We start from the raw sequence: 12,162 nt of genomic DNA, 5'->3' as shown, positions 1-12,162 counted from the left end.
CATATCGGTAGGATAACCATGTTGTTGTATTTTAACAGTACACACCAGTTTAGACCAGTGGCGGGCCGTGCAAGTCATCCCTAGGCCTTCAGTAGTACTACTTCTGAATCAATTCACAGCTGCAAGCGTGGTGTGATTGACTACACGTCCACTAGAGGATACCGTTAGCCTGGAAATGTCACATCCTCGTCTGCTCCAGGAGCGTGCTTCCCTTCCCTACTCTCCAGACTCACTCACCTGTTTCTCATTCCGTTAATTGTGCCTTCTGGCTATAAAAGCCACCCATACCGTTTGGTCTGTGCCGGTGTATTTCCTGGAAGTCCCCCGTCACCCTTCCACACGCAGGTCTGTTTGCCGTTGCCCTCCTACCTTGCTTGACTTTCTGTTTTGTTTGCTGCATGTGTCTCTGTAAAGACTCTTCATCGGAATCACTGTCTCCACCGTGTATTTTGGATCCGACCTTAACTACTTCCCCTCGTCCCTCGAGTACTGTCACCACTCCTCGAGCGGACGTGACAGGAAATAACTTGTGACTTGAAGAAACTTGAGAAAAACTGTCATTTTCTATTTATATTTTTACTATGAATGTGTGGATTCATGATAACCTCATAAAATTGCAATATTATTTGCTATTTTTGCTAGCTTCGGAGCTGTCTAACCTTTCTTAATGATGCCCATTTTTTTTCTTGAAATGTCCATTTTGAAAATGGCTTTAACAGTATATCTACAACCAAGTCCATTTCTTCTCATCCTTCAGCCATTGTGGGTTGATAAAATCGATATAAAAATTGACACAATATATTTGCTAATGCAGCTCGCTACAGATACAATGTGCTAGCTCTGGCCAGTATGTCCTTGTCACTAGTGGCTAGTGATACTATGTTTGGCTTGTGACTAGCCAATCATAGTTTGCAAAAACTCTGACGTTTCCAGCGCCTTGCAACAGGGATTGGGTTTCCAACTCGAACTCTGATTGGTTAAAACAACAGTTTCATCGACATTGATTTTTATTCTCCGGGGCCTGCAGAACTGATTGTGAAGGAGTAGAGGTACATTTCTGACCCTGGTAACACATGATGGCCGAAATGTGTCAGAGATGTTCGATAGGACACTGTGGACAAAGGCTTGAACCCAGAAAGATTGTCTTCACTGCCGGCAGTAGACACAGCCATTCATGACAGACGCCTGAATTCTGCAGCCCTCTGCCAAGCTATTTATTGAGACTATATGCAAATGTCAGTGATACATTAGTAAAACCTAGTTTTCTTGATTATAATACCACGCCCCCTGGAACGTTCTGAGCGCGAACAGCTGTATGCTATAAAACATTGTCTCTTCCATGAACTGATAAATTTGTAACCTGGCTAATGAGCTCTTCCTGTGAAGGAGTTTTAAGTCGTAAATTGCTTCGGTGATAAATTCAAGTTCTAAATTCTGTCCAAGGATAGATCTCCTAGATGAAGATGACAGTTTAACTTGTTGTGTCTGTTGACCTGATTGACCCCAGGTTGTCTGTGCTTCAATTGTGTAGTCGAGTCACACATGTTGACTAAGCATATACAGTAAAGTCTCGTTATATCGATATCGGATATATCGATAGTCCCGGTTATATCGATACTATTTCTATGCACGCACGGAGAAAATTACATGCAAACAGGGTCGGATATATCGATAGTCCCGGTTATATCGATATTTTTTCGGACTCCCTTGAATATCGATATAACGAGACTTTACTGTAACAGCATGAAACTTTTAAATATGATAACTTCTGATTCTCTATCAAAATGTGATTGGTTAAATGCTAAAATACAAAGACACACATCTGGAAGCAGCACAACAAGGGAAAAGCACTGAAAGGAAGATGAAAAACAATTTGGAATTATTTAATAAAAAAAATCATGGACAAAATATAATTCACATTAGTCAGTGATTCAGATATTTTTAGCCCAGCGGAGAAGGCCTCGCAGTCCCTGACGGCCCACCACTGGTTTCGACATTACATACGCTATTAATAAAAAGAATAATAATGCCTTATACTGTATTTATATGCCACATTTCTCTTACACAGTGCTCACAATGTATACATTATTCATGAAGTCACATATTCACGCCGTCGTGTCGTTAAACTACGTATGTAGCCACAGCTACCCCCGGGGGAGGCCAAGCTGAAAGAAGCGTGGCTGCCAATGCGCGCCTTTGGCCCCCTCCAACCGCCAACAAACATTCACACCCGGCAGTAAACCACCCCGAGTGGCACTGGAGGCAAAGGTGGGGGAACAACACATGACTTAAGACAGATGGGACAGCGAGATTTGAACAGAGGATCCTTCGGTTACTGGGGCGACTTATATGGCCATTCACAGCTTGTATTGATCATGACCCACAAACGCTACTAACGACATAGGAAAAAAAATCACCTTCTTGTATTTTAAATCGTATCCCGTGAGATTACAACAAACACCAGCAACATTCATCCGCCACTCTTCGCCTGTGAGTGCCAAATGAAAAAAAAGTAGCGCTTGAAGCATTAATGGGGGGGAAACAGAGCAATATTGTCAAGTTTGATAAATATATGGTGTTCCCCTTTTTTATATCTTGTCCTTTACTTATCAAAGGACTCCACTAGCAAACCCAGAGGTTAATTTTAATGCAAGAAAGAAACAGAAACAGGCTCACAATTATCAGACAGATGCTGACGGACAGTAAGAAGGAATGTCTCCACCATTTGGCCAAAAATAAAGGACAAATAACAACTATACGTCGATTTATTTAAATGAAAGCTATTCTTATTGATAAAATACCGTATTTTCCGGTGTATAAGGCGCACTCAAAAGATCTTTTTTCAAAAGATGACCCATTCAATGAATTATTTTTTTTTCAAATATTATACTTAAACAGATAGTTTTCCAAATATAAGGCACACCGCATTATAAGGCCAGCCTCGACTGTAGTGCCTTATTGTTGTGTTTCATGATTACTTCACATATAAGGTACACCTGCGTATGAGGTGCAGGGTCATCTTTTGAAGAAAATTGAGGCTTTTTGGGTGCACCTTATACACCAGAAAATACGGCAATTATTAGAGGTCAAGCATTATATCAGTACAATGATAACGAGGATCTCTTAAAATAAGGTTCCTTCATTCATATTTTGTTGTTCTAAGTAAAAAGTGTTTACATGAGGCCATATTTTCCGGTGTATAAGGCGTATCAGATTTTAGCGCGCACCCCCCAATGAATTATGTATTTTCAAACTTTTTCTATGTATATATAAGGGGCATAGGACTATAAGGTGCCCCTTCAACGAATAACATGTTTCAAAAGGTTTTCCATACATAAGGCACACCACATTATAAGGCGCTACAGTAGAGGTTGGGATTATGCACAAGTACTTTTACAGGGGAAATGGAGTCGGTGGCTGTGAACAGTAGTTGCCAGACCTGTTCTGACTTCACATACAGTATAAGGCGCACCGGCGTATAAGGCGTAGGGTCATCTTTTGAAGAAAATCAAGGCTTTTGGGTGTGCCTTATACACCGGAAAATACGTTACTTTATTCAAATGGCAGCTACCCCATAATGAGAGCGTGGATCGTGTTTTCCGGAACACATAATCAAAAAGCAAGCTAATGTGGATAACCTGTGGATTTTCCATCATGCTCTGCGCAGGTCGCCGCAACTACATCACCGGCATCGGAATTTCTGTTGTCGGGAATCAATCTTTCCGATCATTTCGTGGTAAACAAAATTAACACAGATTTTTTTTTCCGGATTAAGGAATTTCCGTTTGACTGAATTCCTTATGAGAGAATACTGTGAATACTGCTTTATTTGGAAAACGTTTCTGATATTTATATATTATATTTGGAAAATTATTTATCATTCATTGAAGGTTCTCCTTATACTACGGTGAACCTTATGTATGGACAAAGTTTGAAAATACACCATTCACTGGGGGTGCGCCTTATACTCCGGTGCGCCTTATACACCAGAAAAAAATGGATTGAAGTGTTCAAGTACAGAGATTCCCTGATGGAGACCATACTAAACTCTGTGACCTTTTCCGTCACACATGCGCGACCTCACTCCCTGGCATCAAGGGGGCCCACGTCAGGCCTGGTGATGCCCGTGTGACTACCAAAGTATGCGGCGACAAGTGGACTGCCATGCTTAAGACCTGCCGGCTGGCCCGAAGGGTGCTCGTGGAGAGCGGGAGGTGTCGCGCACATGTGGTGGATCTGAGTGTTGGCCTGTGAGCCAAAATGGCTCAGGTATCAAGCCTTGTGCTTTCTAATATTGAAGACAACTTGTATGGGTGTGAGTGTTTGTAAGTGTATTTTTAGGCAACTGTATTTTCCAGTCCTTGTGCAGCTTAGCAAAGGGGAAGTGACAAAGGCAAGAGTGGCATGACGGATGCGCTCTGGATGATCAAATAAATGCGAGTGACACAGAATATATTGGTCCTCAAGAAGACTGAAGAGCAATTCAATATTACTCATTGAAATTAACTAAAACTAAAATGTTTATTTGTGTTGCTTCTGTTTTTAATTTAAATGTCATTGCAATACATTTGGAATGGATTGGACTAGCCTACATTAGTCTCGCAATGGAGAAATTTACATTTCACAGCAGCAAAATGTGATGAAAGTAGGAGGAAAGGAAAGGAAGAAGTAGAAAAACTAAATACAGGAGCTGCTGTAGAGGAAGTCACTCTTACGGCGCCATCTTGAAGTAAAAACAACATTAAAATACAACAAAAGACAAAGACAATCAAATCTTAAGCTTTTTTTGTTGCATGAAGCAGTTTTAAATGAAAGAGAAGAAGATAAAAGCGTCCTTTTCACCAGTGGATCAGGGACGTCATGATGAAATGTGCACGTCTGCTATGAGCTAAATTTTTAAAGCAAACACGAAGCATTGAAGAAAAGAGATTGTCTCACATTTCCTGTCCCACGTAAATCCGCTTCAATTCCAAGCCGCCACGGTTCCTCATACGCATTAGCGCTCTGTGCTGACGCTCATTTTTTCTCAGTGCGGGCTCCTCAAGCCATGCATCCATTTATTGTGCACGCTATTTGTAATATGTGGAGGGGATGAAACATTCTAATGGCTGCCCCAAATTCACACCGACCCCTGACAGGAAACTGCAACTACAATGTGGCCTGCAACTACAATGAGTTTGACATCCTTGATTACTGGTGCACTGGTGTCAAAGTCAAGGCCCGGGGGCCAAATCCAGCTCACCACATCATTTTTTTTCAGCCCGCGAAAGCAAATCAAACTCGTGAAATTCCATGATCCTTGCTAAAGTAAAATTTCAAATTGTCCCATGTAAACCACAATAACAGTCATTATGTTTTACTTCAGCTTTGAAAACTAGTTATTCATTAATTTGTTGTGCGCTCTATATGTAATATGTGGAGGGCATTAAACATTCTAATGGCTTCCCCAAATTCATAATGGCCCTCGAGAGGAAACCATAACTACAATGTGGCCCGCGGCTAAAAATTTGTTTGACATCCTTGATTTAGAGTACAATGATCCCTCGCTACTTCGCGGTTCACTTATCGCGGCTTCAGTGCATCGTGGATTTATTTTGAGGGGGAAAAAAAACGTTTTTTTTTTATTTTTTTTTTATTTTATTAAGGGCATGCAAATGTGCAAACAAACAAAGTAAAAGAAACAACACTGCAAACAAAGCAGCTCATGGAGGATTCTGCTTCTAGAAATCGGGCCGTGCGGTTTTTAAAAATCTTCTTGCTAAAAAAAGAAAGAGTGACAACAATTACCGATAACAATGTTCATCTCTCGGAGAAAGACTCCTTCAGTAGAAAAAGACGCTACAGCGCAGCAGAGTCAGGACGAATAGGCGCAGCAACAAAATATTGTTTTACAACACCGCTCTTTAAACTATTGAAAAAGAGGTGTTATTTTTTGTTTCATTCTGCAGTATGTACAGTTATGCATTGTGTAAAAATGTAAAAAAAAGCTGACTACATTGTACTTCGCAGATTTCACCTATCGCGAGCTATTTTTGGAACGTATCTCCCGCGATAAACGAGGGTTGATTGGATTGAAAAAAATGAAACATTCATATGTTGAGCCATTTTCTTGGCTTGTTACCATCTTCCTCTGAATCAAAACCAGCCCACGCTGCATAACAATAGTGTTAAATAAGATCGATATTATGGATGGACAACAAAAATTTGAATGAAAGCGTGAATCCTGTTGCCATATTGTATCTTTGACATTTGACTCGGCATTATTCGGACTTAATCTTAGTTTTACTCCCTGGGGCTTTCTACGATCTTTGTGACTGCTTTATTTCCTGTATATGATAGTTGTCCATGTTATGCGCTTTCTGACAGTTTCAGTTGTTGTTAAAGTGGTGTAGAAATCAATATGTATTGTATTGTATTGTATTGTGCTGAGAGCGATCATGAATGTGGCATGAGTGATCATGATCTGCGTCTGAAGCCTGACACATGCCCGTCTTAAACTTTCAACCCAGAAATACACTTAAATTATTTCCCAAACATCATTTGATTCATCCACGTGACTTAAGCGAATCCAGTTAGCCAACCACACATAACATCATGCAACAAAGAATATTCTTTGATAACCTGCCAGCAATGTCAAAATATGTTGCAATTCCACCTGAACAACTACAGGTAGGTGAATCAGCCAAGCCTTCGGATATGCATATAATTCAAGTGCTTAATTTGCATGCAAGTTGAGTTCTTCTTGCTTCAAAGCTATGTGTTGATTCCTCTGCAATAGCACGACAAAGCAATTTAGAGCGTGTGGATGCGGGCTCACGTGTGTATAATGTGAGCCTCGACAAAATGAAATTCTGCAAACCTTATACTATTAACTTTAACATTGAAATTCATGCTGTATGCTCCCTCGTTAACATCAACCCAAGAGCACACATATGGCTCATCTACAATTTGGTTGAAATATTGGATTGATCTCAATTAATTTGTGGCACGACGTTACTAAAATCTGGTGTAAAAGTAACATTTAAGCAACTCTTGAAACACTCGTAACTCTAATTTAGCTCATTATTTAAAATTTATTCACCACTGATATGTAAAACCAGCATACATACCACTACTTTTTGACAAACCGAATCAGAATCAGAAAACCTTTATTCGTCCCACAATGGGGAAATTTGTAAGTGTGAATAATCAGATACTGTACATGTCAAAGCGCTCAGAGAAAGAGTGACTAATTGCATAATTAGAAGGTTGTCCTAAAGACTGTAAAAGCCCGAGGATGAGATGTGTGTGCGTGTGTACGATTATGTAGTTGCAGATTTGTTTTCGATGCCTAAATGCTCAAAAAGTCCTCCTATCTGATAGATGGGTCAATTCCAAGCCGAGAAGGAAAAGCCTACCACAGTTTGCATAGTTCGTCAGAGTACTCAACTGGCAGGTAAGTGATATTTTAGCGAATGTATGTTTTAAGCGTATGTATGTGTCAATAAATCCATAGGTCGATGGACAGACCGATGGACAGACCGATGGACAAACCGACGGAGCTGACGGACGGAGCGACGGACGGAGCATCTGACGGACGGAGCAACTGACGGACGGAGCGAAGGATATGCATGACTAATGCTTTCCCGTGTCACTTGTTAAGCAGGAGAAGGGGTACAATCAATGTTGTGAGAAGTAACTGCCATGCTAATGCTCACCAGTTGCTTACATGGATGAAGGGAAATCAGGAGAGTCAGGTAAAACCAGAACCAAGACTATCTAGTGGGGGAGAAAAAAACGCAGGCTTGCAATTTTTTGTCCTCACGGAGATTTGTCACGGCGAATGACTGATGAGGAGGGAGAGGGGCAGCGTGTGTATATTAGATTTGAGCAGTTTCTGTATTTATTATTAAGCAGACGAGAAATACAAGGGATCACAGGAGCTTTCTGCGTTTAGCGTACGCTGGTAATTCATTTATGAGGGCGTTTCATATTGATGACTCTTTAGTGAGTCAGTGATTTGTAGGCACCCGCAAATGACTTTGATTCCACGACAAGTTGCTTTGAGAACGCGGCAGTGACCTTTCAAATTATTATTTTTTTCCTCCAATGTGATTTCACAGTTACACTGCTTCGCCACCGTGAGTCACAAATTCACCAGGCTGCATAGAAATACGATGAAATGCGGGATCCACGTTGTTGTTGGTTGTCATGTTTAATATTGTGCCACGGCCACTGGAGCATTATTATTGATGAGATCGATGTTTGGATTAAGCCAAGCCGGAAATGTAGAACAACCTGATGCCCTTGGACTATTTCTGTCCACCCCCCATTCTGACCTCCTTTACCTCACAATATTAGCTTCTTTTTTCCCCCTACACTACTGTATTCAGACAGTTGTGAACTGAAAGTGTTCACCCCAAGGGGTGCGAGGCAAGCACCACTGCCCCTGATGCTTTGACGGACAGGGTTGTGAAGACACGTCCCGCAAAATGGGAGTGGAGAGTGGCCAAAGGCGTTATATGATGTGCCAGACAGTCTACAACGAGCACGGAGGTGTAAATTTTGCAGTGTTGTCAATAGATGCCCATTTGATTTTGCCCCCAAGATTTTGCCCATTAGTCTTTGGGACTAATACAGATGTCAAGCATTCACCCTTTCTCAAATCATTTATATATATTAAGAGAATATTTTTATACTCATTTTGGATGCATAATTGACCGATGACAGAGAGGAAAAGTTTGTTTTATTAAGAAAAAAAACCCTGTCTTTGATTTTATTTAAAAAAAGGTAGATCATCGATATGAATATAAACAATTAAGTACTGTATTTTCCTCACTGTAAGGCGCGCCTAAAATCATTCCGTTTTCTCAAAGGATGACCATGCGCCTCATAATCCGGTGCGCCTTATATATGAAAAACTTTTAAAATATGTAATTCACAGGGAAATTTCATCAGGTTATCACATTTTAATCCTGTGCAACCGTACATGTTCATATTAATTAAATCAAGCGTGCCATTACAAAGCCCAGGGCTATGCACTGGCTGCCATTTCACACTTTTGGTCATGATCTGGTTGGCGACCAACGGGTGGCGCTGTCGGCCCCGCCTGCACCTGCACAGGTGCTGGTCGTTCCCAATCAGTGACAGTTAAAAGGACTCCCGGCACGACCATTCGGTGTCGGGTCATTGTATGCAACGAATGCAATTGTATGCAATTGTATGCATTGTGTATGCATTGTATGATGTGCACTTTGTTTGTTTCATCTTGGCAGACATTTACTCTTGGTCTTTATTTGCTACTTTGTATTTTTCTGTTTGAATGACTTTGATGTTTTAAATTTTGTTCCTGTTGACTTTATTTTAATACAATTTCTCAAACACTACCTGCTGCTCCCTGCTGCCTGCTCTTTGGGATCCACATCTGCCATCACCACCTTGCAAACCTTGACACTTTTTAAACACTGTGCAATTGCATTGCAAATAAATAAATACATAAATTAAACAACAAAAAAACTGAGCAAATTGTTGTAGCTGCTTGTTAACTATCTTGCCTTTAAAAGATGCGGCATGGTAAAGTTGCACGTCATGTATCGGGGCGCTTATGTGTTACTCCAGGCATTCAATCAATGGCGCCAAATGGCGCCAAATCGTATCGGATAAGAAGACTGTAACGTAAGAGATGTGACAAAGACGATACTTAAAAAAAACACAAATTTCATGTGAGCTAGGTGTGTACATTTCTATAATAAATCTTTAAAACGTACAAACCCCAAGCAAAAAATATGTTGCTGTCAGAAAAGGAAAAAAAACGTATTGGATTGAATTATTAGTGTCGCAGTGGAGAAATTTACATTTCACAGCCGCAGAGTGATGAAAGTAAGAGGAAAGGAAATGAAGAAATAGAAAAATAAAATACAGGAGTTGCTGTAAAGGCAGCCACTCTTGCTGCACCATCTTGAAGTCAAAACAACAACCAAAACTAAATAAGTCATGTGACACAACACAAAAGACACAGACAGTCATTCAATCGTAAGCATTTTCTGCACCCTCTTCGTAGTATGAAGCAGTTCTAGATGAAAGAGGAGAGGATCAAAGCATCTTTTTCACTAGTGGATCAGGGACGTCGTGGTGAAATGTGCACATCTGCTACAAGCTAAATTTTGAAAGCAAACACGAAGCTGTAGCATCTATTGACGAAAAAAAGACTCCCATCCCCTGTCCCACGTAAATCCGCTTCAATTCCAAGCTGCAATGAGAAGAAAGGAGCATCAGTGCAGAGCGTTGATGCTCCAGCACCAACGTTTCTGCTGAACAATCAGATAAAATATAGTCTTCTTCTTCTTTACAGCGAATTCAATGTCCTCCATCTTCAGAGGTCTGTGTAAGCTCTCAGTCGTACAGGAGTGGTCCATCGATGAGAAGGTTTCTTCAGCCGTCATCTGTACAAAAGTGAAGGTTTCGGACGTTTCGCCTCCTATCCAAGAGACTTCGTCAGCTGACGATAGGAGGCGAAACGTCCGAAACCTTCACTTTTGTACAGATGACGGCTGAAGAAACCTTCTCATCGATCCATCTTCAGAGGTTTGGATTGGATTTTGATTTGATTCGCCTTTATTAGTCTCGCAGTGGAGAAATTTACATTTCACAGCAGCAAAGTGTATTGCATGTTTGTTTTGGCCAAGCTTTTACGTCGGATGCCCTTCCTGACACAACCCTCTGCTTGGGACCGGCACAATGAGACACTGGCTTGTGTCCCCTTGTGGCTACAGAACAAGCAACTCTATGAACTTACTAAAGATGAAGATGCTGAGAATCAGATAAAAATGAGCAATCCTCACTGAATATTTTCTCCAGACGTGCTTGTTTTCTTCCTGTGTGTCACTTTCAACCACATCTGGCATTCACAACTACTCAAAAATGAGGCTAACCATGACTATGAGACCCTGGGAACTCCAGTTTGCAAAGGGAGACACCAGCGTGTCAAACATTTCGACCGCAGTGTCCCGAGAGATGGTCGGTCGAGCCGGACTGCGTACGACTGAGTGTTGGAGGCCCGGCTGATGATGTCAACACGCAGGCCAACCGTGATGGTCATCTGTGGTTTGGGACTGCTACGAACGACGGCAGCTGGGAAAGACTCCGGAGGGAGCGCTGGGAAAGTCGGAATGGGGTGGAGCATTGGGGGGTAGGGGTGCACCCTCGATGTGAAATTTGACGACAGTGAGGTTAAAATCTTGGCAAAAGAAAATAGATGGTTTGAAAGGGGACTAAAAGAAGCTATTTCTATAAAACAGCAAAACCCTTCACTAAATTGCCATGGTGGTGTGAGGTTAAATTTTGATCGTGCTTACAACAGACTTCTCAAATCGTTACCACGCAGGCTGAGTCATGCTGATGAGGGGATACCAGGGCGAATGGGGCAATCAGGGCCAGTCATAGACCATAATCATTCAGGACAAAAGAAGTACAAACTGGCTTACAAACTTTTTGGTTTACGAACGTTAAATTTATGAAAATTTTACCTTGGCATACAAACTATTTTTCGGGATACACATGTAGCTGGCATAATGAGTAAGGTGTATGTGTCATAGCACATTTATTATACATAAAATAAGGTATATTTTGTGTAGTTTTAAGGCTTATTTAGTCGAAAATTATGTTCTATGGGGACCTGGGAACGGATTATTCTCATTTTAATGGTTTCTCATGGGAAATTATTTTTTGGGATACACACTTTTCGCCTTAGTCTGTCTGGGAACCAATTAAGTTCGTAAGCCAAGGTATCACTGTAATCAGTTTAGCTTTTGAGAATAGTCCACTACTCCTCGAACCTTAGAGCAGGGACCTATCAAAGGAGAGGTCTGCCATCTCAGGACATTAGGGATATACAGTAAAGTCTCGTTCTATCGATATCGGTTATATCGATAGTACTGCTTATTACGATACTATTTCTATGAACTCAAGGAGAAAATTACATGATATATCGATAGTCCAGTTATATCGATATTTTTTCCGACTCCCGAGAATATCGATATAACGAGACTTTACTGTGTATATATATATATATATATATATATATATATATATATATATATATATATATATATATATATATATATATATATATAGGGTCTGAGCTACCAGCAAAACTTCAGTTCGCTGATGAAGCTACTCGAATGA

General features: G+C 40.8%; 1 protein-coding gene across 1 annotated transcript in view; it reads right to left on the bottom strand.

Annotated features, from left to right (window-relative positions):
* The window catches only part of alg2 (ALG2 alpha-1,3/1,6-mannosyltransferase), a 76,227-nt gene that overhangs the window by 19,076 nt on the left and 44,989 nt on the right, over window positions 1-12,162 (bottom strand). The gene's annotated exons all lie outside the window — the stretch shown is intronic.

The sequence above is a fragment of the Hippocampus bargibanti genome, linkage group LG06, assembly GCF_051943395.1.
Source record: "Hippocampus bargibanti isolate YZ-2025 linkage group LG06, ASM5194339v1, whole genome shotgun sequence".
In the NCBI taxonomy this organism is placed as follows: Eukaryota; Metazoa; Chordata; class Actinopteri; order Syngnathiformes; family Syngnathidae; genus Hippocampus; species Hippocampus bargibanti.
The sequence above is the reverse complement of the archived record's forward strand: the minus strand, read 5'-3'. Positions and strand labels throughout refer to the sequence as shown.